The sequence below is a fragment of the Bubalus kerabau genome, chromosome 1 (genome assembly GCF_029407905.1).
Source record: "Bubalus kerabau isolate K-KA32 ecotype Philippines breed swamp buffalo chromosome 1, PCC_UOA_SB_1v2, whole genome shotgun sequence".
Classification (NCBI taxonomy): domain Eukaryota; kingdom Metazoa; phylum Chordata; class Mammalia; order Artiodactyla; family Bovidae; genus Bubalus; species Bubalus kerabau.
The window spans coordinates 268,658,547-268,679,519 of NC_073624.1; positions in this window are offsets into that span (position 1 = coordinate 268,658,547).

Sequence of the window (20,973 nt, forward strand, 5' to 3'; positions counted from 1 at the left end):
ATCACCATCTACAGTGATTTTGGAGCCCCCCAAAATAAAGTCTGACACTGTTTCCACCGTTTCCCAAATCTAACCAAATGTAACTTCTTTTATTAACTGTAATATCTATGAGAATAACTCATTTTAAAATAGATTTCCCTTGTAAAATGCTGTCTAGCATTAGTTTACACTGAATATGGCTCATAATTTAGCAGCAAAAAAATCATATTTTATAACTGAATATTTGATTGAAGGACACATGATCCTACCATCTTTTCACAATATAATTTTAAGCAAGTAACATATCACATATGCAGATAAACTACAACTACAAATATAGCATAAGATTAACAGAAGTAAACTAAAGTGTTCTCTTGCTCACAGGTTTTAAAATACGCTTTATTAATATTTTTTATATTTTATTGGCTTTAGAATGAATGAAATCCAATGATTTGATGTAAAACTAAAAAAAAACTCTACCATCCTGATGCGCTCCCCAATGACCTGAATGAATGTAGTTAAGGAACATGTCCATGGATTTCTATAATTTTGCCACTGGATAAAAAATACATCCTTAGCTTACCCACCATCAATATCAGAATCATAAACTTACTATAAAATTTATTAAACTATACAATTATAAATGAGTAGTTTTTCCTACCAGTAGTATTTTTTTCTTTTAGATACCATAGGAATTATATATAAACAGAAATTAATAATGTCTCTTGAGAGTCTCAGAAAATGGTTCTAGGAAATATTCCCTTGAGTGAATTTCCAAAATAGTGATTAAAAGAAAATTTGAAATAGTATAACAACTAGCCTTTAAATATGTGTTAAGAATTCTTTTACAATTTAGTCATAAAAATATATAGCTTGGAAGAATGATTTTGTGTGTGTGTGACAGAGTGAAGGAGGGCTAGAAATGAAGGGCCAGTTAACTGATCAAGTTTCTGAAATGCTGGCAGTTTATGAACTTTATTACATGTACAGACACAGAGATGGACAGGATTTTAGGCTTGTTATTGTAAAATGTTGCTAAGAAAGAGCCTCTAGCGTGCCCCAAAGCAGGGAGGCTGAGCGTGGCCCCTCTCCTCTTACTTGGAACAGATCGCTTCTAGTTTACTTTTTATATATAGCACAACTCCATAGAAGATTTCATTGGAAGAAATTACTCAGTTGCTTGAAACAGTTTGAAATATGCTGCTCTACACTGCTCTTCCCATTTTGAGATAAAGGCATTTCTTCTCACCTGACAGCAAGAGGCCCAAAGGGATTTTTATGTCATGAAGTTAGTGCTTTGAACTTAGGAGTCATTCACCCACTTTCAGCCCAGACCTCAGAACTTCAGCATATGTCCTCTGGTGTGTTTAGTCTGCCAGAACTGCACTCACCCCGTTTTTTTTCTTTAATAATCCAAGCATGCCCCTGCCTTAAAGACATTGCTCTGGATGTTCTCCATGACAAAAATGATTTTTCCCTAGACAATTTCGTAGCCCTTTCTCATACTTCTTTATATTTTAACTCAAATGCCAGCTTTTCATTGAGGCCTTCTGTTTTATCCTCTCATGATAGATTGGTTGCAAAAATGGCTATGATTCTTTCCCCCTCCACTGACAACGTTCCTTGCAATAAGGCCTTGCAGCTGCCACTATGATGATAGAGATTAGACTTTTTCCACTCTTTGACTCCATGATAACCTTTGCTTTGGGAAGTAGCCTGCTGTGGAAGTGGTAGGTTTCAATCCTGAGCATAGGTTTTAAGAGACCTTGCACACTTATGCTTACACTTTTGGAGCCTGGTCACCACCCTGAATACAAGCTGAGGGCCAGGAGGATGAAAGACCATGTGCATTGGAGCCAAATCTTTAAACCTGAGGTTCACCTAGACAGGCTGCCTCCGGCCTTTAACCACAGATACAAGTGACCCTGACTCAGATCAGCAAAGCTGGGCCCTGTGGACTAGAACTGTCCTGGCATTCCATGGCCTCATCAAACAACAAATGGCTTTTCTCTTAATCCACTACATTTGGGGAAATTTATTATGCAATAGGAGGTAACTAAAATTGCTGAGTTTCCTAGCAAACAGGACTTAAGACAAAGGCTAGGTAGGAGTATGTAAGAAAAAGGAAAGTGCATCAGGCGAAAACAAAGAAAACTATATAAGATGATACTATTGAACTGTTGATGGCCTCACAAGAAATTCCATTCATTTCCAGAAGTGATCTGTGGAATCACTGCTTCTTGAAAGCAAGCATCTGTGAAAGGAAGAGCAAATGGTTTATATGGTCTCTTTGCAAGCTTGGATTTCTCACTGGTCAACGTTTACCTCCTGGGATGTAAATTCCCAAATACTCTTGTCTGTGATACCCAGTTTTTCTATGCAGTCAGTGGGGAAGACAGAACCTCCATTGGTCAATTCTGCTGGAGCAGCGCCTTAGGGCTGTTGGGGCTCCATGCTGAATACAAGAGCCTTGCAAAAGTCCTGCTCTCATTCCTGGGGAAGTCTAAGAACAATCAGTGGTATTAACAAAAAAAAAAAAGGAGACAACAGATGGAATGTTATGTTCCAACAGAGAGAATGTTATAATTATGGGACGGCTGTGATTTGGGCAAACCAAAACAAGAGTTCACTTCAGTTCAGTTGCTCAGTAGTGCCTGACTCTTTGCGACCCCATGAATCGCAGCATGCCAGGCCTCCCTGTCCATCACCAACTCCGGGAGTTCACCCAGACTCACGTCCGTCGAGTCAGTGATGCCATCCAGCCATCTCATCCTCTGTCGTCCCCTTCTCCTCCTGCCCCCAATTCCTCCCAGCATCACAGTCTTTTCCAATGAGTCAACTCTTCTCATGAGGTGGCCAAAGGACTGGAGTTCAGCTTTAGCATCAGTCCTTCCAAAGAAATCCCAGGGCTGATCTCCTTCAGAATGGACTGGTTGGATCTCCTTACAGTCCAAGGGACTCTCAAGAGTCTTCTCCAACACCACAGGTCAAAAGCATCAATTCTTTGGTGCCCTGCCTTCTTCACAGTCCAAATCTCACATCCATACATGACCACTGGAAAAACCATAGCCTTGACTAGATGAACCTTTGTTGGCAAAGTAATATCTCTGCTTTTGAAAATGCTATCTAGGTTTGTCATAACTTTCCTTCCAAGGAGGAAGGGTCTTTTAATTTCATGGCTGCAGTCACCATCTGCAGTGATTTTGGAGCCCAAAAAAATACATTCTGACACTGTTTCCACTGTTTCCCCATCTATTTCCCATGAAGTGGTGGGACCGGATGCCATGATCTTCGTTTTCTGAATGCTGACCTTTAAGCCAACTTTTTCACTCTCCACTTTCATTTCATCAAGAGGCTTTTTAGTTCCTCTTCACTTTCTGCCATAAGGGTTGTGTCATCTGCATATCTGAGGTTATTGATATTTCTCCTGGCAATCTTGATTCCAGCTTGTGTTTCTTCCAGTCCAGCGTTTCTCATGATGTACTCTGCATAGAAGTTAAATAAACAGTGTGACAATATACAGCCTTGACGTACTCCTTTTCCTATTTGGAACCAGTCTGTTTTTCCATGTCCAGTTCTAACTGTTGCTTCCTGACCTGCATACAGATTTCTCAAGAGGCAGATCAGGTGGTCTGGTATTCCCATCTCTTTCAGAATTTCCCACAGTTTATTGTGATGCACACAGTCAAAGGCTTTGGCATAGTCTATAAAGCAGAAATAGATGTTTTTCTGGAACTCTTCTTGCTTTTTCCATGATCCAGCAGATGTTGGCAATTTGATCTCTGGGTCCTCTGCCTTTTCTAAAACCAGCTTGAACATCAGGAAGTTCACAGTTCACGTTTTGCTGAAGCCTGGCTTGGAGAATTTTGAGCATTACTTTACCAGTGTGTGAGATGAGTGCAATTGTGCGGTAGTTTGAGCATTCTTTGGCATCGCCTTTCTTTGGGATTGGAATGAAAACTGACCTTTTCCAGTCCTGTGGCCATTGCTGAGTTTTCCAAATTTCCTGGCATATGGAGTGCAGCACTTTCACAGCATCATCTTTCAGGATTTGAAATAGCTCAACTGCATTCATGGGGTCGCAAAGAGTCGGAGGCGACTGAGCAACTGAACTGAACTGAACTGAAACCAGAGTTAGATGGTCCTATAGGAACCTATAGGTCCTATAGGAACTGTACTATCAGGCATGTGTAATCACCAGTTTCTGTGTACATCCTTGGATTCCTGGCTAAATTTTGTGTCCATCCCACACTGAGTCTACATACTACTTTCATGCTCCATTTTTCTCCTTAGTCATTTCATATGTACATATTATATATTTTGGTTTCATGTGGCATATTACTTGTTTTCCTCCACTAGAATTTAAACTCTGTGACAAATGGAAATCTTATATGATTTTTCACTATTACTTCTCCAAGATCCGGAACAATGCTTGGAACATAGTGAATTTTCAGTAAATATTTGATTATTGAAGGAAAAAAAAATACTTGATTAGAAAAAGCAAATACTTGACTAGCTAGATGTTCGAATGCTAAACTATTTACAAACCTTTAAGAATTGAATAATTCTTTAAAAAAATTTAAACTATCTATTTCAGGTCAATTATGCATATTTGCATTACTAAATCTATTGATAAGAATTAGTTTTCAATAAAACAGCTGTCCCTTTCTCATTAATATATGTGGATCTAACTGGGGAGAGAACTTAAGTGATTATTTTTAGACATGAAAATGTGGGCATCACCATCTAACAAGATTACTTTTTTGATTATTATGCAATCATTTATTCACGCTGCTCACAAATTTAGGCAAATCTTGATTAAAATTACCACTGTTATTTTAAAATAATGTAATTTTGCTTCTTAGCCTGAGCTCATTCTACCCTACACATCCGGGGGACTTTCTTGATTAAAACACTGAATTATCTAATCACTTCCGTGCATGATAAATGTATACCATATGTTGAAAATGTAGCAGCCTGTGACTCTTTAAAACAGATATTCTACTTGTCCTTGTTACTTACAGTTTTAACTCATGTTATGCTATTGTCTGCCATCAAGTATTAAAGGTACCCAATAAAATGCATTACTGGTGCTCCCTGTATTGTGCTCACTTGCACTTTTAGAAATATTGTCAGCTTTCCCTGCATACTCTATGGTACTAAGAAAAGGGAAAAGTTGTGTCTCCATAGGATATCTGTTAAGTCAATTGTGCCTTATTCCCTTAATTTCAAAAATTCTTTTCAGTTACATGGATATTTTATATAGTCCAGAAAAATGATCAAAGGGCATATAAAATATTACTCATCAAATAATTAATGTTAATCACCTATATGAATCCTCATTGCCTAGATCCATGGCATTTCTCAATAATCATGGTTTTCTCTTTCCTGGAATATAAAACTTATATTCCTTAAAGTATCCCTATTAAATTTTAGTTGTGTGTGCATATTGAGCAGGGGCGTGTGCAAAAGGGAGAGAAGGGCTCTAGCTTGAGAGTAAACTGTGTTAAACTTGTGATTCAGAAATGAGGTCCAACTGTGTTTATACTTAAAGGAGCGGTGACTTAATTAAATGGAAGTCTATTTCACTGGGCATGGGGGACCCAAGCTCTTGAGTAAATTCCAATTGGTTGTATGTTATCATTTTTATATACTCTTCTCTTAGTGTTTACTAAGTTCTCCATATATAATGATTAAATTTTATCTGTACTCATACTGTATACAATAGCCAACAATAGATTATGTAAATATCAACCACACATTTCAAAATATATATAAAATAGAGGTGAATCAATATCTTGTAATTCTTAAATTGAATAAATATTTTTATGACACAACAAGCAACAATAATAAAAACTCTATTTTAAATAAAAGCAAGAACTTTTCATTATCAAAATATTTAAAGTGATTGAAAAGACAAGTTACACATTTGATTATATTAATACATAAAACTGAAAAATAATTAGAAGTTTATGCAATGAACTTTTATAAATTAACAAGAAAAGCACAAACAGCTCAATAAAATAATGAGAAACAAGAGAATAAACATATAAGGGGAAACATATAGTCAGAAATACACAAAGAGATGTTCAAAATCATTAGTGATCAAGAAAAGAGCAAATGAAGATCACCATGAAATGCAATTTTATGCTCATTTGAAGTCAACATTTTTCTTAATCCACTTGTCATCATTGAGTGTTGAAGAGCAAAGGATCCACAGGATCTTTAATTGTTGATGGGAATGTTATAATCAATTGGAAAAAAAAAAAAAAAAAGCTTGACATTATTTCCTGAATGTGAACATAATTATACAGGATGACTTATCAATGCCATTCCCAGGTAAATGTCCAAAATAAACTTGCATGTTTATTACCAGACATGCACAAGATTCACAGAAACATTACACAGAAAAAAAAATGAAAACTATAGTTTATCTACCTAATGAAATGCTATATGGTAGTCACCACAGCTGATCTACAGTGACAGACACATGGAATTATAGATGAATATCATCAATATGATTTTAATTACAAAAGTATGTCCCCAAACATAAAATATAGCATAACACAGTTTTTATAGCTAAAAATCTTAAAATTAAAAAATGCTTTTTTATAAATACCTGTGTGTATTTAGGCATAAGCTTATATGGAAAGCATGCAAGGCATTAAAAGTGCTGGTTAACTTGGACTGGAAAAGACTGGGACTTGGGTTGGGGGGGTCAACACATGTTGTGGTTCAATGTAGGTTCCTTTCAATATTTTAACTTTGATTTAGGGTAACTGGCTTGGGGGCACCTATTTTATTAATGAAAACAATCAACATCAGCTGGCCATACTTTGAGCATTGCTTGTCTCACACGCTAGTGAAGTAATGCTCAAAATTCTCCAAGGCAGGCTTCAGCAATATGTGAACCGTGAACTTCCAGATGTTCAAGCTGGTTTTACAAAAGGCAGAGGAACCAGAGATCAAATTGCCAACATCCGCTGGATCATCAAAAAAGCAAGAGAGTTCCAGGAAAATATATATTTCTGCTTTATGGACTATGTGAAAGCCTTTAACTGTATGGATCACAATAAACTGTGGACAATTCTGAAAAAGAGGGGAACACCAGACCACCTGACATGCCTTTTGAGAAACATATATGCAGGTCAGGAAGCAACAGTTAGAACTGGACATGGAACAACAGACTGGTTCCAAATAGGAAAAGGAGTTCGTCAAGGCTGTGTACTGTCACCCTGCTTATTTAACTTCTATGCAGAGTACATCATGAGAAATGCTGGACTGGAAGAAGCACAACCTGGAATCAAGATTGCTGGGAGAAATATCAATAACCTCAGATATGCAGATGACACCACCCTTATGTCAGAAAGTGAAGAGAAACTAAAGAGCCTCTTGATGAAAGTGAAAGAAGAGAGTGAAAAAGTTGGCTTAAAGCTCAACAGAAAACTAAGATCATGGCATCTGATCCCATCACTTCATGGGAAATAGATGGAGAAACAGTGGAAACAGTGTCAGACTTTATTTTGGGGGGCTCCAAAATTACTGCAGCTGGTGATTGCAGCCATGAATTTAAAAGACGCTTACTCCTTGGGAAGGAAAGTTATGACCAACCTAGATAGCATATTCAAAAGCAGAGACGTTACTTTGCCAAACAAAGGTCCGTCTAGTCAAGGCTATGGTTTTTCCTGTGGCCATGTATGGAAGTGAGAGTTGGACTGGAAAGAAAGCTGAGCGCCAAAGAATTGATGCTTTTGAACTGTGGTGTTGGAGAAGACTCTTGAGAGTCCCCTGGACTGTAAGGAGATCCAACCAGTCCATTCTGAAGGAGATCAGTCCTAGGTGTTCTTTGGAAGAAATGATGCTAAAGCTGAAACTCCAGCACTTTGGCTACCTCATGTGAAGAGTTGACTCATTGGAAAAGACTCTGATTCTGGGAGGGATTGGGGGCATGGGGAGAAGGGGACGACAGAGGATGAGATGGCTGGATGGCATCACTGACTCGATGGATGTGAGTCTGAGTGAACTCTGGGAGTTGGTGATGGACAAGGAGGCCTGGCGTGCTGCGATTCATGGGGTCGCAAAGAGCTGGACACAACTTAGCAATTGAACTGAACTGAACTGTGTCTGGAAACAAGGATAATGATTAATTCAATTCTGTTCATGGATAATCTGTAGATAAACCAAAAATGACTTCGAGACCCAGCTCACTTTCTTTCTAAAGCCCGCTTGGGACAATGTTGTGAAAGTGTGATTTGGAACCGTTCAAATGGAGTTTGTAGGGGAAAGTGGTCTCTGGAGACACAGAATCCTGAGCTCTGATGAGAACCGAGTGATTTGGATTCATTTCACATTTATTCCCTGGACAGCCCTTCTCCTATATTCAACAACAGTATGAGGTTGAAGGGTGTGACTGCGTGACCTGCCTTTTTTTTGGCTCCCTTCCCAGTTTCCGTATTTTGACCTGTGGTTCTCAAAAGGAGCTCTTAACCAGAGCTGCAGCATCACCTCTTAGAAATGCAAATTCTTTGGCCCCATCCCAGATCTCCTGGATCAGATCCCTTGGGAGTATCTAGAGCCCTGGGACCCGGCAATATGTGTTACATCACGCCCTTCAAGTTATTCTGACACATGATTATGTTTAAAAGCCACTGCCCTCAATTCCTGTTTCTCCATATGTTTTCTCTACACATATTGTTTATTCTTAACCTCTTATTTCAGGTAAAACATATTTAAATGTAACTAAGTAAACTATAACAATGATTTTCTATTAAGTTTCTCTGAATTCAAAGCTCTTTATCTTCTAATCCTTTCCCACTTGGAGCCAGAGTGATGTTCTAAATTGTAGAACTATTATGATTAAAATGCTTCAGTGACTAACAATCGTCCTTAGCATAGCATCTAAACTTATTGCAGGATACAAATTCTTCCACAATTTTGCAGCATCCTTCTCTTTAGATTCTTTTTTCCTTCACACTATCAGGTTCATTTTCAAACAGATTAAACTCTTTGCAGTTACATATGCTTTTCCACATCTAGTTCTTGGCGTGTGCTGAAATCTTTTCCACCTATTCCTTCTCATTTTCCTTGTGCACTTTTTTTTTTTTTTGCAACCATATGGACTTTATTTTTTAATATAAATTTATTTATTTTAATTGGAGGCTAATTACTTTACAATACTTTTAACTAAGTAACATCTAGCCTTGACTTACTTCTTGCTATGAACTTCCTTATCCCTGAAATTCTTTTTTCTACTCTAAAAGTTGGTCAGTTCCACTTGCTAGCCATTTCTACCTTCATCCATGATTAATGGACATGATACTTAATTATAATTAACTTTAGAATTTTTGGTCCATGTATATCATAGGTTAGGTTTCATCTGCTCAAATCTCTAGCATCACTGTTTTAGTTTTCTCATTAGTGTAATAAGGATTTAATTGTGTTCCTAGGAGAGATGTAAAAACAAAGTGAAATAAAAAACTCAGCACAGTGCTATTATTACTATCTTTGATGTGTTGAATGAATGAAACTTACCTCTACCCAGTTACTATAACTTGTAAATTTATACTTAATATCACTTCAGGTTTCCCTTGTGGCTCAGCTGGTAAAATGTTTGCCTTCAATGTGGGAGACCTGGGTTCGATCCCTGGATTGGGAAGATCCCCTGGAGAAGGGAAAGGCTACCTACTCCAGTATTCTGGCCTGGAGAATTCCAAGGACTGTATAGTTAATAGGGTCACAAAGAGTTAGACATGACTGAGCAACTTTCACTTTCAATATCACATCCATCATAATGGTAGTCACATATAACTATTTTGGTTATGATTAAATATCTGTGAATTAGGAAGACAGCTATCCAAAGAAGTTGTATATGCAGTGATGGTGTCTTTTTAAATGTACGGCAGGATTGTTCATTTTATTCCTGTACATAATATATAGGGAAATTGACATATGGGATTTATGGAAATCCCTTTGGGAGCTGTCAAAAAAAAAAAAAAAATCTGTCAGCTGGCAGATTGCCAAGGAAGAAAGACAACGCAGTGAAACCAGTCAAAATAATGCTTCATTTGGCATTGCAATCACAGATTCTTGATAATGAGTCTAGCTGCTTTTCTTGATGATGTACTGGTCTTGGAGCACTCTTAAATTTTATTCAGAAGAACTTAGAAGTTGTATTTCTCATAAATTAGCAGGTGCTGAATGGCTAGAATTGAATCTTTGAAAAATCAAGGTAAACTTGGTGGGTAAACATTGGAATGTGCTATACTTGATGCATTAGTCTTATACTAATCTAGCCAACTTTTGAATCTGCAAATGAGTTATATATATACATATATAGAGAGAAAATCAAGGAGATTGCTCTTAATTGAGTTTTTAATCAAAATGATCAGAATGTTTAGAAATATGTTTATGAATATTGGTTAACCAAGAGAAAGATTTTATTATTTTTCTCCGTTGATTTTTTTGAATAGTTAAATGACTTTTACTGTGTCTATCCTGGAACTTCATCATTGAACACATGTCATGTAATGATGAATCATCTCATGTTGAATCAATTGGATTTTGTTGTACTTTTCCCCTGAACCAGTATGAAGTGGCTGCTGAAATCCAGCGTGACAAATTATAAAAGATGAGTCATCTGGGGTTGACAAAAATCAGTGTTCAGGCGAATCCCATGGATGGAGGAGCCTGGTAGGCTGCAGTCCATGGGGTCTTGAAGAGTTGGGCACATCTGAGTGACTTCACTTTCCCTTTTCACTTTCATGCATTGGAGAAGGAAATGGCAACCCACTCCAGTGTTCTTGCCTGGAGAATCCCAGGGACGGGGGAGCCTGGTGGGCTGCTGTCTATGGGGTCGCACAGAGTTGGACACGACTGAAGCGACTAAGCAGCAGCAGTAGAAGGCAGAATGTGTTAAAATGAACATCCTGTAGCCTTAGCTGTTAGAGTGTCTGGAGGGAGGGAGTATCAGGAAGGGAACATAAAGGGTACTCACAGGACCTCCGCTAGTGAGAGGATCTGACTAAACAAAGATTATCACATGTAACTTACAGCATTTGGTCAATACACATTTTCCACAAGTTTGTTGCAAATCTCTGCATATGTCACCTCACCCGTGAGCAACTGAAACAAAGTTGCATTCTCTATTCCATACTGGAAACGAAAATACTCAAAAGTTGAGAAGGTTTTCCTCTGGATACTAGAACTAGTTGAGAGATGAAGATATACCTTCATGTGAATAAGTGTGTCTCTACAAAGGACTCTTGAAAGCACAAACTTTGGCTTTTGCATTAGGCTGTTATGTATTCACATTTTTGAGTATAAAGGTGTTTCAGAGGAGAATCCCTGCAGCCCCGTGACTCTGTCTTTTATTCCGGAGGGTAGGTTAGCTCTCCCTGGACTGAATCATGCTGCCTCTTATCCTGCATCTGACATAGGCTCCTTTCCCTGCCTTTCATTTTTTGAAAGGAAACTGACAACCCATACAAAGCTGAAGAGACCCCTACAATTAACCTTGAAAAGTCTTGGTCAAATATGCTCTTTCTTCTTCTTCCAATTGTATTTGCAAACGCAAGGAAAATGGCACATTTTGCTGAGTAAGACCTATCATGGCTGATAATAGACTTCTTTACAGAAGTTTAGTGTTTGGGCTACTCCTTTTTCTCCCAGTCAAATAATATCTCAAATTCCTTTTCAACCAAGTCTAGATGATCATGCAAGCATCTCTGTGAAAATTAAAAATTGCTCTATGATTTTGAAACATATATAGAATTCAACTAGTTAGCATCACTCTGAAAGCCCTATGCTAGTCCGAGGCACCATGATTTCTTTGCTGAATTATTACAGTAGAATTTCAATTACCACTCTGTTTCTGCCCTGACACTTCTTCACTCTGTTTTTAAGAAGGAAGCTAGAGTTGTACTATTAAAGTGTAAATTAGCTCATCCCACTCTTCTGCTCAAGCCTTGCTATGACTCTCAATATTTGACAGTCTGTGTATTTTGGCTCTCCTGGACCCGCTTATAGCATCTCTTCCACTTTCCCTCTCATGGGGCCGCATTGGATTTCTCTCTCTTCCTTTAAGTGTAGCAGAATCACTCTCAGAGCTTTACATTTACCAATCCCTCTTCACAATGTGCCTTTATAAGATGTACATAAGCTTCAATCCCTCATTTCCTTTAGGTGTTTAGATTCTCAGTAAAATCTTCCCTGATGTCCATACTTAAAATTTTGACCCCCTCCCTGACACCATGTTATACTTTATCGTCTCCTTTGCTGTTGTACTTACCTAAGCTTTTTGTAAGTTATTTATTTAATTGCCTGAGGAGCCGAGATCAAATTGCCAACATCCGCTGGATCATGGAAAAAACAAGAGAGTTTCAGAAAAACATCTATTTCTGTTTTATTGACTATGCCAAAGCCTTTGACTGTGTAGATCACAATAAACTGTGGAAAATTCTGAAAGAGATGGGAATACCAGACCACCTGACCTGCCTCTTGAGAAACCTATATGCAGGTCAGGAAGCAACAGTTAGAACTGGACATGGAACAACAGACTGGTTCCAAATAGGAAAAGGCTGTATATTGTCACCCTGCCTATTTAACTTATATGCAGAGTACATTATGAGAAATGCTGGGCTGGAGGAGGCACAAGCTGGAATCAAGATTGCCTGGAGAAATATCAATAACCTCAGATATGTAGATGACACCACTCTTATGGCAGTGAAGAAGAACTAAAGAGCCTCTTGATGAAAGTGAAAGAGGAGAGTGAAAAAGTTGGCCTAAAGCTCAACATTCAGAAAACTAAGACCATGGCATCCAGTCCCATCACTTCATGGCAAATAGATGGGGAAACAGTGGAAACAGTGGTTGACTTTATTTTTCAGGGCTCCAAAATCACTGCAGATGATGATTGCAGCCATGAAATTAAAAGACGCTTACTCCTTGGAAGGAAAGTTATGACCAACCTAGACAGCATATTAAAAAGCAGAGACAGCACTTTGCCAACAAAGGTCCATCTAGTCAAGGCTATGGTTTTTCCTGTGGTCATGTATGGATGTGAGAGTTGGAATATGAAGAAAGCTGAGTGCCGAAGAATCGATGCTTTTGAACTGTGGTGTTGGAGAAGACTCTTGAGAGTCCCTTGGACTGCAAGGAGATCCAACCAGTCCATCCTAAAGGAGATCAGTCCTGGGTGTTAATTGGAAGGACTGATGTTGAAGCTGAAACTCCAATACTTTGGCCACCTGATGCAAGAAGCTGACTCATTTGAAAAGTCCCTGATGCTGGGAACGATTGAGGGCTGGAGGAGAATGGGGCAGCATAGGATGAGATGGTTGGATGGCATCACCGACACAATGGACATGGGTTTGGGTGAACTCCGGAAGGTGGTGATGGACAGGGAGGCCTGGCCTGCTACAGTCCATGGGGTCACAAAGAGTCAGACACGAATGAGTGACTGAACTGAACTGAACTTTCCTCACTACAATGTAAGTTTTGTGAGGGCAGAAATTTTTTTTCTATCCTCCTGGAAGTTACATTACAATCACTTACTAAATCTTGCTTTAATGCTTGAAAAGACATGTGAATTATTCTCATGTATATGAAAAGATATATGAATTACTCATTGCCTCTTCCTGAGAAATTGAAACACTTATACTGGAAAGAATTTGTATGTATAAAAATGTTAATTGAGATTGGATTTTATAACCCCTTGTTCTTATATAGACTGTCACCATTCTCCACAGCTCTGATGTGCACATATCTCAATTACCACAGATTAGTTAAATACCAGTCCCCAACAACAGGGTTCAGATTCCAGTTACCAGGGTATATTAACTGTAGGTAATTATGTAAAGTACAAGCATGGTCACTATTACCTCAGTCCCACAAACCACTATGTAAATATCATATCTGCATCTTCCTTAGTCCCAATCACAACACTTCTCTCAAAGTCTGTTGGAGATTGGTCATTCCACATGTGCCAATCAGTTCATGCACAGACACTGAACATGTATTTATAATGATTCTTTGACCCCGGTAATAAAGGCATGTGACATTTCACAAAAATAGGTCATTGAAAGAAAACATTGGCTCCAATAATGGAAAGCATAGGTAAAAAAGGAAAAGTGATATTACTAAAAGAAATTTGAATCTCCATAAGGACTTCCCAGGTGGCGCTAGTGGTAAAGAATCTGCTTGTCAGTACAGGAGACACCAGAGATGTTAGTTTGATCCCTGGGTTGGGAAGATCCCCTGGAGTAGGAAGTGGCAACCCAGTCCAGTGTTCTCACCTAGAAAATTCCAGGGACGGGGGAGCTGAGTATGCTACAGTCCATGGGGTTGCAAAGAGTTGAACATGACAGAGCACGCATGCACCAAGGGAATTGCAGAAGAAATAGCTGGCCGTGGGAATGCTTATGCAACAGCTGTTTGAGAGTGTCTAGATCACCACCAGCAGAACAGAGTGAGGGCATCCTAGAGATATTAAGGACATTTGTTGTGAAGGAGAGAATGGAGAAAGTGACACTGGCAAAAAAATCACACTAAATGAACACTTGCAGACATTTTATGTCATTGAAAGGGCAAAGGATAAAATATTAGCACTAATCAATCTAGAAAGCAAATATGACAATTTGCCAGGACATAATATGCTGGACATAAGATGCTGTTTCTCTCTATATCATAAATTACACGGTGAAAAAAATAAGCACTATCTAAATGACTGTTGATAAGTTATTTACAAAGAAATTAAACACTTTAATTATCAATGTTTCTATTGTTTTAAATCATAGTACATTACATAGATGTTAATTGTATTTTAAAATTTTTCTTATACATTTATAACTGACAGGAAAAAAAAATTATGTTGTAACAAAGAATTTTAAAAGTCACAGAACAATTATTAAGATCACAAATTCCATGGTATTTGTTATGGCATTGTACTATTATGCAGGGTGAGAACTGCCTGTAACTATTTCACAATTTACAGTTTTTTTTATTATTATATTAATTGATACAAATTGGTAGAAGCAAACTGGAATGACATCTCACTACATAAATGTTAGGGACAAAGCTACAGAACTTAGAACATATAGTCTCTACTGAGCTTATGTTTTTATGCTAGCAGCAACTCACCATGAAATCAGATAATTCAGAAATCCCTTTCAATGTGTATTTTTCATCTGTAGAACTCTAGTAGTAACCTCTGAATCTTTTTACTCATGAAACTTTAAACAAGTTCACAAATACCCAAGCCAACCCAATTTCAAACACTTTGATTGATACAGTACCTATGTTTCTTAAACTGACCTGTACCATTTGCCCGTGAATGCAGATCGGGGGTGGTCTGTAGATGGAAATTAAGGAAAATTAAATGCATGTTAAGATTTTACTATTTGAAAGTACTTTGTGCTGTGCTCGGTTGCTCAGTCTTATCTGACTCTTTGCAACCCCATGTACCGTAGCCCACCAGGCTTTTCTGTCCATGGGGATTCTTTAGGCAAGAATACTGGAGTGGGTTGCCATGTCCTCCTCCAGAGGATCTTTTCCAACCCAGGGATCAAACCCATGTCTCCGCATTATATGCAGATTCTTTACCATACGAGCTACCAGGGAAGCCCAAGAATACTGGAGTGGATAGCCTATCCCTTCTCCAGGGAATCTTCCCTACCCAGGAATTGAACCTGGGTCTCCTGCATTGCAGGCAGATTCTTTACCAGCTGGGCTACCAGGGAGGCCCTGAAAGTACTTTATACACATAAGTTAATTTGATTCTCACCTTTCTTTATGGTCCAACTCTCAGATCCACATATGACTACTAGAAAACTGTAGCTTTGACTAGATGAACCTCTGTCAGCAAAGTGATGTCTCTAATTTTTAATATGCTATCTAGGCTGCTCATATCTTTTCTTCCAAGGAGTAAGTGTCTTTTAATTTCATGTCTGCATCACTATCTGCAGTGATTTTGGAGCCCCCCAAAATAAAATCTCTCACTCTTTTCATTTTTTCCCCATCTATTTGCCATGAAGGGATGGGACTGGATGCCATGATCTTAGTTTTTTGAATGTTGAGTTCTAAGTCAATTTTTTCACTCTCCTCTTTCAGCCCCATCAAGAGGCTCTTTAGTTCCTCTTCACTTTCTGCCATTAGAGTGGTACCATCTAGGAGTAGTCACTGTATAAATAGTTCATACAGTGTTCCTCAACTGGGATTTGTCTGAAATTTTTTTGTGATTATATTGGGATTATGGGGTTTTGGTAGGAAGATGATAGGGGTAAAGTACTATAATCATAACATCATATCAAATGCTATCTCTATGATATCATTGATGATGCTTCCATGGTCATCAAACCAAGGTCATGATTGCCCCATGTCTCCACTGTGAAGTTACTGTGTTCCCTCCTTCCTACACTGTATGCTTCAGAAGGAGGTCACCATGCACAGGCTGTACTTAAAGAGTGAGGAATTATACATGAGTTCCTTGAAGGTGGAGTTTCAGCAAAAATTGTTTGGGATTCTTCAGGATGGGAAATTTATCTATTCTGCCCCCTGGCAACCACCTTTATTCTCTGTAGCTCTGTTTTTCTTTTACTTGTTCATTTTTTTAGAGTCCATGTGGAACTGAAATCATATGGTGTTTATCTCTCTCTCTGTCTGACTTATTTTGCTAAGCATAATACCCTCTAGGTCCATCCATGTTGTCACAAATGGCAAGATTTCACTCTTTTTATGAGTGAGTAATATTCCATGGATTATATATCAGTGTGTGTATATGTATGAACATACATACACACATCTTTATCCACATTTTCATACATGCATCTGTTAATGACTACTTAGGTTGCTTCCATATCTTGACTATTGAAAATAATGTTAGAATAAAGAGGGATGCATATATCTCTTTGAATAAGTACCTTTGTTTTCTCCATATTAATACTTAGGAATGAGACTGCTGGATTGCATGGTAGTTCTATCTTTCATTTTGAGGAATCCACATAGTGTTTTTCTTCTATCAGCTCTTCCCACTTTATATCCCCACCTATTGTGAACCAGGGTTCCCTCTTCTCCACATCCTCATCAGCCCTTGTTATTTGTTCTCTTTTTGATAATAACTATTCTGACAAGTGTGAGGTGATATCTCATTGCTGTTTTCATTTACATTTCCCTAATAATTAAAGATGTTGAGCATATTTTCATGTGCCTTTTCTTTGAAAAAATGTCTACTCAGATTCTCAGCCCATGTTTAAAAATTGGACTGTTTGGTGTTTTGATGTTGACTTCTATGAATTCTTTGTGTATTTTGGATATTAACCACTTATCATATATCTTATCTGCAAATATCTTCCCCCATTTAGTCCTTACCTTTTATTTTATTGATGGTTTCCTTCACTGTGTATAAGCTTTTTAGTTTGATACCCTCCCACTTGTTTATCTTTCCTTTTGTTTCCCTTGCCTGAAGAGACATGTCAATACACACACACACACACACACACACACCCCTGTCAGAGAGTACTGCTTATGTTTTGATATAGAAGTTTAATGATTTCAGGTCTTTGATTTAAGTCTTTCAGTTCAGTTCAGTCACTCAGTCATGTCCAACTCTTTGCAACCCCATGAATTGTAGCATGCCAGGCCTCCCTGTCCATCACCAACTCCTGGAGTTCACTCAGACTCATGTCCATCGAGTCAGTGATGCCATCCAGTCATCTCATCCTCTGTTGTCCCCTTCTCCTCCTGCCTCCAATCCCTCCCAGCATCAGAGTCTTTTCCAATGAGTCAACTCTTCGCATGAGGTGGCCAAAATACTGGAGTTTCAGCTTTAGCATCATTCCTTCCAAAGAAATCCCAGGGCTGATCTCCTTCAGAATGGACTGGTTGGATCTCCTTGCAGTCCAAGGGACTCTCAAGAGTCTTCTCCAACACCACAGTTCAAAAGCATCAATTCTTTGGCACTCAGCTTTCTTCACAGTCCAACTCTCACATCCATACATGATCACAGGAAAAACCATAGCCTTGACTAGATGAACCTTTGTTGGCAAAGTAATATCTCTGCTTTTGAATATGCTATCTAGGTAGGTCATAACTTTTCTTCCAAGGAGTAAGCGTCTTTTAATTTCATGGCTGCAGTCACCATCTGCAGTGATTTTGGAGCCCCCCAAAATAAAGTCTGACACTGTTTCCACTCTTTCCCCATCTATTTCCCATGAAGTGATGGGACCAGATGCCATGATCTTCGTTTTCTGAATGTTGAGCTTCAAGCCAACTTTTTCATTCTCGTCTTTCACTTTCATCAAGACGCTTTTTAGTTCCTCTTCACTTTCTGCCGTAAGGGTTGTGTCATCTGCATATCTGAGGTTACTGATATTTCTCCTGGCAATCTTGATTCCAGAATGTGCTTCCTCCAGCCCAGCATTTCTCATGATGTACTCTGCATAGAAGTTAAATAAGCAGAGTGACAATATACAGCCTTGACGTACTCCTTTTCCTATTTGGAACCAGTCTGTTGTTCCATGTCCAGTTCCAACTGTTGCTTCCTGCATACAGATTTCTCAAGAGGCAGGTCAGGTGGTCTGGTATGCCCATCTCTTTCAGAATTTCCCACAGTTTATTGTGATCCACACAGTCAAAGGCTTTGGCATAGTCAATAAAGCAGAAATAGATGTTTTTCTGGAACTCTCTTACTTTTTCCATGATCCAGCAGATGTTGGCAATTTGATCTCTGGGTCCTCTGCCTTTTCTGAAACCAGCTTGAACATCAGGAAGTTCATGGTTCACATATTGCTGAAGCCTGGCTTGGAGAATTTTGAGCATTACTTTATGTCTTTAATACATTTCAAATTACTTTTGTGCATGGTGCAAAAAATAGTCCAGTTTTGTATGTGAATATTTAGCTTTTCCAATACCATTCATTGAAGAGGTTGTCTTTTCCACATTGCATATTCTTGCCTTCTTTGTCATATACTAATTGTCCATTTAAGTGTGGGTTCCTTTCTGGGTTCTCTATTATGCTCCATTGATCCATATGTCCATTTGTTTGTGCCCACACCATACTGTTTTGATGACTATAGCTTTTTAGTAGTATAGCTTGAAATCAGGGAGTATGATACCTCCAGCTTTGATCTTCTTTCTCAAGATAGTTTTGGCTATTCAGAACCTTTAGTGTCTTCTTGCAAATTTAAAATTATTATAGTTCTGTGAAAAATTCCATTGATATTTTGATAAGGATTATACAGAATCTGGAGATTATCTTGGGTAGCATGTTCATTTTAACAATATTAACACTTCTAATCCATTAACACAGTATGTATTTCCATATCTTTGTGTCAGTAATGTCCTATATTTATCCAAGTAGAGTTCTTTTATCTTCTTAGTTAAATTTATTCCTAGGTATTTTGTTATCTTTTATGTGATTGTAAATGGGATTATTTTCTTAATTTCTCTTTCTGATAGTTCATTGTTACTGTATAGAAATGTAACAAATTTCTGTATGATTTTGTGTTGTGCAACTTTACTGAATTCATTAATGAATTCTAATATTTTTTGTTGGTGCCTTTAGGATTTTCTATCCATGGAATCATATCATCTGCAAACAGTGATAGTTTTACTTCTTTCTTTGCAATTTGGATTCCTTTTATTTTTCTTCTCACTGCTGTGCCTAGGACTTCCAATACTATATTGAATATAAATAGTAAAGTTGAGTAAACTTGTCTTGTTCCTCAAAGGTAATACTTTCAGCTTTTCACAATTGAGTGTGATATTAACTGTAGGACTGTCATATATTGCATTTCTTTTGTTGAGGTATGTTCCCTCTATGGGGAACTTTGTTCCCCAGCTTTGTTGAGAGGTTTTTATCATAACTGGATATTGCATATGATCAAAAGCGTTTTTCTGCTTCTGTTCAAATAGTCATATGCTTTGTATTTTTTGGTTTGCTAATGTGGTGTATCATATTAATTGATTTGCAAATATTGATCCATCCTTGCATCCATGGGAAAAATCTTACTTGATCATGTTGTATGATCCTTTTAATATACTGCTAAATTTAGATTACTAATATTTTGTCGAGCATTTTTGCATGTGTGTTCATCAGTGACCTTGCCTTATAGTTTTTGTTTTTGGAATATCTTGTCTGGAAGGTAAGATATTGGTTTCAGAAGCAGTGCTGGTTTTGGAAGCAGTGCCTCATTGAACTTCCTCTGACAGTTTTTGAAATGGTTTGAGAATTGTGGGTATAAACTCTTCTTGAAAATGTTTGGTGGAATTCACATATGAAGCCATCTGGTCCTGGACTTTTGTATGTTGAGAAATTTTCTCTTTGACTTTTAAAAATGCATTTAATAAATTATTTTTAGAAATATATAGATATTTCTTTTATAATTTGAGTTATAATGAAATTTCCCTTTTTCAAATTTGTTGCTTCATTTTTGTCCAGCTTTGGCCATTGGGAGCTCTTACCATTGGCTTTTGTGTCCTTTTGACATCCTCCATTTTTTTTTTTTTTTTTTTTTAGCATTTCTTTATTTTCTGGTATTACAAGATGCTCAAGGTGTATCTTGTATATTTCATGATACTCAGTCATAGAATTAGTTATTTCTCCATGCCCTAGCCCTAGTTCCCTTTTTGGAGAAGAGTATTAGATACCAATATTTGGATGGCTGGTGTGATCATTGCTGGTGGAGTTCCATTGGGTCCAATTTCTCTCAGTTACAGAATGAGGAAATATGTGTGTGTGTGTGTGTGTGTGTGTGTGTGTGTGTGTGCATACACTAACTCAGATATATACAAATATCTATAAATCATCCTGTATATCTGTGTATCCATCTATATCTATATTAAAGTAAGCATGAGTTCACATTGATGTATAATCAGTTACCACATGTATCCTTTCAGATTTCTCCCATTGGTTGTTTCTAGGATACCTGGCTCCCACCCTCTGCATTTTACTTGCTTGATTTTTTAAGTTCATTATCCATGTATAGCATTTTCCAGATTGAT